At 37.5% G+C, this 6,000-nt stretch overlaps 1 protein-coding gene across 1 annotated transcript in view; it reads left to right on the top strand.

Moving 5' to 3' along the window:
• The first annotated feature begins 2,625 nt into the window (after positions 1–2,625).
• SNTG1 (syntrophin gamma 1) overlaps positions 2,626–6,000 on the top strand; it is a 623,364-nt gene continuing 619,989 nt past the window's right edge. The window contains exon 1 of the mRNA XM_082719661.1: positions 2,626–2,676. The gene's annotated coding sequence lies outside the window, so the exon portion shown is untranslated. The remainder of the gene's footprint in view (positions 2,677–6,000) is intronic.

The raw sequence follows: 6,000 nt of genomic DNA, 5'->3' as shown, positions 1-6,000 counted from the left end.
TGTATTAAATGACATACCTTGAATAACTGAAGTAAGAATGATTTTAAAGTCATAAGTATTCTCTTACATATCTCATTTAAAAATTTCTATTAAATTCCTAAAACAAAAATTGAGTTGGATTTCTGATTTTAAAGAAATCAGAGTAGGGGAAGTTTTATCTATTTCTTATACTTAAGTACAGCTTAAGATCCTAGACATCCTATGTAAAACATGTTTACTATGACCTGGAAGGCAGAGATAGAAAGACAGACCAGTCAGTCAACTTAGAACCTGAGGAAGGAGATGGTAACAAGGTCTCCAGAATTTCTTTTTCGTCTTATTATTTCCCAGGTGGCAGAAACTCTGAATCCCTCTTTTCTTGGATTTTCTTAAGCAATTAATTATTCTACTTAAACTTCTTTAAGTATTGACTTATTAGCATTAGCAAATTCAGAGGGTTTTTTTAGTCACTTTATTATTGTTTTGGGTTTTAGTTTTTATTTGGCTGCTTTGTTTCACTCATGATGTTACATTAGAGTCTCTGTGGAGCCCCCAACTGCTGCTTAAAAGTAAACATCATTGGGTGGTTGTGGAATTAAAAATGGTGAGTATGTGAATAAATGACATAAACTGAGATGTCTAGCCATCGGGTTTCTTTTCCCTTTTTCACTAGTCGTTGCGACTGCTTGCCCCTGTAGATGTAAGAATGGTTGCTTATGGCTGTGTAGTGCTAATACCTGTTCCCGTCTATAATTCTAGAAACCAGGTGTGGAGCTGCCTGAGTGATGACAGCACATTTTTCTCTAAGAAATGTTCCTACTCTTAAACCTCAATAGGGACCTGTGGAACATGTTTTATTTGTTTTTAATTGGAGAGATTTGATGTATATTTATTATTCCTGAACTAAAACCCGTGGGATTCATCTATAGGGAAAGAGAAATGCAGAAAATGGGATAGGGTTAAGTAATTAGTTCATGGAAAACAAATAAAGAAACAATAAAGGCTTAAATTGTATGTACCTTGAGATACTGTGTGGAGAATTGTACTGCAATTGATATTATTCTCACTTAATATATAATTCTGAATCATCAAGTTTATGAATTAAAAAAATATAACCCCAGTTATAGGCAGGGTTTCCCAAGGCTGCAGTCATGTATCAGCTGGAGTATGTTCCTGAGCTCAGGGTCTTTTTCCAAATCCATATAGGTAATTGGCAGAATCCAGTTTTTTGTATTTGTAGGACTAATTTTCTTATTTTTATGTTGCATCAGCTGGTGGCTTCTCTGACCTCCTACAGGCAGCCTTCTAAAGGTCTTAGGTATATATGTTCTTTCATATACCTAAGGATAAGGCATAGACAAAAGGATTAGGGTTCCCCTATCAAGACAGCTTACTTCTTCAAAGGAGGAAAATTTTTCCCAGTTTGAGTATCTGACCCCTTGTAAGACTCCCCTCCTTTGGCCAACTCTGGCTACACCAAGATAATTTCCCTCAAATTGGTTGACTCAAAATTAACTGATTTGGGAAATTATGGCTACAAAATCCCTTTGCATTTGTCCTCTAATGGAAACCCATCACAGAAGTGAAATATGTAATAGTCACAAGCTCAACCCACAATCACGAGATCATGGGGAAAGGATCATACAGGGTTTATACTAAGGCTTGGGAATCTAGAATCCAGTCCAGAATTATTCCTACCAAAGTCCAGAAGCTTATATTCTAGTTTTGGGTTCTCAACATGGCTAAGGTTCAGATTTCTCTATGGACTTTTTTTTAAAAAAGTCATATATTAACATTCATAGGCCTCTGTATAAATCTGATTTGGATATATCTGTTGAATGAGATATATGTCTTTAACAGGCTATGCAAACAATTTCTACACAGCCAGCTGTATGCCTCTGGAACTTCTCCCAATAACCACTGCTCTATCAAATATAACATTTCACCTGCCTATCATTTTAATAAAGTGTTAGAGCATTTTGAAAACTACGATTGAGTTCATGGGAGGACAAATAACATAAATGGGATCATTAAAAATGAAGTGCAAAGGCAGAAACATCATTCGAGCCTTTGGAAATTGCAATCTGTTTCCAGGCCTTGATGTGTAGAGGCTATCCCCCCTCTCCCTCAGTATAAAACTGAGTTAATAGCTTTGTCTCATTAAAAATAATGGCATCAAATCAATAGACTATTCCTCACAAGGAGTGCTTTTAAATAATATTAATAATTTAAACTTGGAATCTAATTCTAAAGGCTCTGGTATTGGCAGCTTATATCTAAATGCTGACTACTGGCAGATAAAGTTTTGGGAGGATTACCAAATATGCTTTTGTACTTTTTTTTTTATAAGCCAATTTCCCCAAAATGTGTTCTGCAGAACTCAATCTTATGACAGTAGCCGTTTGGGAAATACCATCATATTATTTTTCCCCTTGGTGATTCACAAGGTTTTGAGTTACACCTAGAAATTCACAAAGAAATGTGTTGAAAATGTGTATGATATAAACATAAAAGGGATGCATGTCTTCCTTATGGATAAAGTGAATAAATTTCAGTGTATAGATTTTATCGCTTCTATTTTGAATGCTCATAGGACTTTTACTTTTGCTTTTTGCATCTAGACTGTTCCCCCAGAATGTTGAGATTGCCAGAGAAGTGACCTCTGAAAAAGGAAAATATTGCTCTACCTAAATTCAAGTAAGACCATTACTTTTCAAAAAGTCATTGTGAGTAAACAAATGAAAAAAATTTCATTTTTTTACATTTCTATTACAATTTGTTTTCTTCAGTATTAGGCTTTATGAAGCCACTTTGCTCTAGAACAGTATCATTTTTTTTTTTTTTTAATTTCCTGGTGTGGGAAGGGGAGCAACACTCTGAACACAAGTCAAGATTCAGTAGTTAAACTGCATTTGGACATATCCTTCCACCACATTTACTTAAACAACTGTATTAAATGTATGTTGTTCTTTCATGAGCATCATTCAGTGCAAAGAGAAATATAAATGGGGTTTTCTAAAGCTTGCTTTACTAAGGGAGGGATCCATGAGTCCTGATCAGGATGAGAACTGGTGTCACATACTTTTGTGAACTCTGCAGTCTCAGAGAAAGGAAAGATATGTGGCCATACAGGGGAGGGCGGGCTTGGCTAAATGTTCTAAAATGCTTCACAGCACTAGGGCCTAGAGAACTATCACATTTTCTGTTGTTTAGTCAGAGCAAAGGGTGAAAAAGGGTAATGAAAATTAGTAAAGTCAATCAAATTGCCTTCAGAAAGGGAGCTCGAATCAGTATAGGCTTAGCAGGTGGAAGATAAGACAAGGTCTCTGACTTTGGCGCTAGGACAAATATTACTTTTAGAAGGATTCACACTCTATTAGCTTGGAAGACCAGAACCTGGTCACTAAAGTTTAGGACTGAAGTAACTCATTTTATTTTCCTAATAAATCTTCACAGCATTTTTGAGTTCTAATTTCCTGTCACACAAGGACTTATATTATGGTCTTAGTGAGAATCATGAAACTCACTGTCATCTATTATGTTTAAAGGAACTTTAACACTTAAAAGTGTGTTGTGCACATATTGTTGCATTAAATTATATTTAAATGTAATGTTAAAAATGCCAGGAATTCTTGAGTATATACCTGTGCATTATGAAAATCATAGAGTTCTAGGACTAAATGCATTCACACAGATAACCTAGTAGAGGATTTCCTGGACTGGGTTCTCGAGGAGTATGGCAAGGTTCAGAGTCACTTAGGATGATAAACAACTAGATCTAAAGTTGTTCTGGTTACTCAATATCTAAATTATTTAATAATAAATATTTAGAATAGAACCCATGTAATGTTATATTAATCCTAGTAGCACTCAGATAGAGATGGATTGCTATTAGATTCACTCTTCTTTCCTCACTGAATCCTGATCCCTAATCACCTGAATGCAGTTTTTGGCTTCATGTTAAAACACAGATCATTCTTGGGGGGCCTGGACGGCTCAGTGGGTTAAAAAGCGTCTGCCTTCGACTCAGATCATGATCCCCGGACCCTGAGATCACCTACATGAGGCTCTCTGCTCGGCGGGGAGCCTGCTTTTCCCTTCCCCCCAGCCCTCGTCTCTGCTTACTTGTGATCTCTGCCTGTCAAATAAATAAATAAAATCTTAAAAAAAAAAAACATAAATCATTCTCATCATTTGAATACACTTAGAAAATTCTAAAGCACATTTCCAAGGAATCAAAAGGAACACATCCCAGTGCATCAGAAAATTGTATCCAAGGTTTTTCACTGATGTTTCATCACTATACTGTTTTCATAGTTGGACCTGTCCAAAACAATATCAGAGAAAAGCCCAAAAGACAAAAGAGAGGGGGGAAAAGAAAGAAATTATTGAAACAGGAATGGGCGCTATAGATCCTTGGTTTCTCAACCTCTGAATCCATTCCTCATTCCCCTACACCCTGCAAACCTGACAGACATTACTGTTTCCTGGAAGCCTGTGATTTTTTGGCTTCCCAGTCCTTTGTTTTGAAGCCCGTGTAGAAGCATTAACTTAAACAGAGATAGAGAGTGAAACATAGAAGTGAGGATTGCCAGAATTACACTGTGTTAGCCAGAAATGGAAAAGTGATTACTGTGCAAGAGAGATCATTCATTACTAACTTAGGTTTCCCAGTGTCAGGTGTTGCTGTCTGTGCTATAACTTCACCATCGTGCAAAGCTCACTCTACATGATTTCAAAGTATCATACACTGTCAATGCTGTTTGAAACCCAGAGAGGTACATATAAATGAAAACAGGGAGAAAGGCAGTCTTAAGAAGAGTAATGGAAATTCATTTGAGGATGGCTATTCTCATCCTTAAAACGCCCCACAAAGAATAGTTAATATTTTATTTAAAAAGTATCTCCAGATGCATTTCAAACATCTCTCTATTGTCTTTGGTATATATCTTTGCCTCCCATATTTGTTTTAGTTTAACACACTTTATTGATAAGCAACATGCCTGAATTGATAATGCCTTTTTTTGATAATGTTTTTTTTTTTTTTTGAAGATTTTTACAAATGTATTTGACAGAAAAAGAGAGAAAGAGAGAGTTACCATGATTGGGGGGAGTTGCAGGCAGAGGGAGAAGCACACGCCCACTGAGCTGGGAGCCAGATGTGAGGCCTGGATCCCAGGACCCCAGGGTCACGACTTGAGCTGAAGGCAAATGCCCAGCAGACTGAGCCCCACCAGGTGCCCCTGAATTGATACTGTTTTGCGACAGGTTGAATAGAGAAGAGAAGTACTAGACATGGTCTAATGACACATGGCCTACCCACATTGCCTATTTTCTGATACTTGGCGCATACGAAATATGTCAGAACAACATGTCTCAGCATATACTGTACTGGGTTCCTTTTCCTTACAGTTTCTGACCTGACCTGTAGAATTTTACTTGTGCTTCCAGTGTTTTACTCGTGCTTATATTTGTCCACATTTAAAGTCAAACTGGCTTCATGTTCGAATGGAAAATAGCCCCATGAGCAGGAAAAAACTAGACGTCCACTGGGTGAGCAGGTATCCGGGCCTGCTCGCCTGTCCCTACTTTCCGCCGACTGCCATCTTTACTTGGCTAAAGGGATTTCCCTGGGCTTTTTCTAGTGCCAGAACAAGATTACTGTAATATAAATACTTAATATTTGGATGTGTAGAGTTTTTTCTATTACTGCTTCTCTATGCTTTGAGGATATTTGTGGCATCTGACATTGTACTTTGATTGGTCTTCCTGTGGTCTGTCCCCTACTGTTACCACTGCATCTGCTGGGGGGGTGCAACTTATGTAGACCCATTTGCCACCAGGATTGTTATTCAGATCCCCAGTCCTTTCAGGTGTGCTTATGAGTTTAGTCATTGGCTTCAATGGTGAAACATCTCTCTTTTTGGTTTTGCTGGCTGTTTGTCCTGGGTAAAGCGACACAATTATCAAACACAAAGAAGCTTAGCCTTGAGCACAAAACTGGCTTAACATTCTAGGCAA

This window comes from Mustela nivalis (genome assembly GCF_964662115.1).
Source record: "Mustela nivalis genome assembly, chromosome: 2".
Lineage (NCBI taxonomy): Eukaryota > Metazoa > Chordata > Mammalia > Carnivora > Mustelidae > Mustela > Mustela nivalis.
The sequence above is the reverse complement of the archived record's forward strand: the minus strand, read 5'-3'. Positions and strand labels throughout refer to the sequence as shown.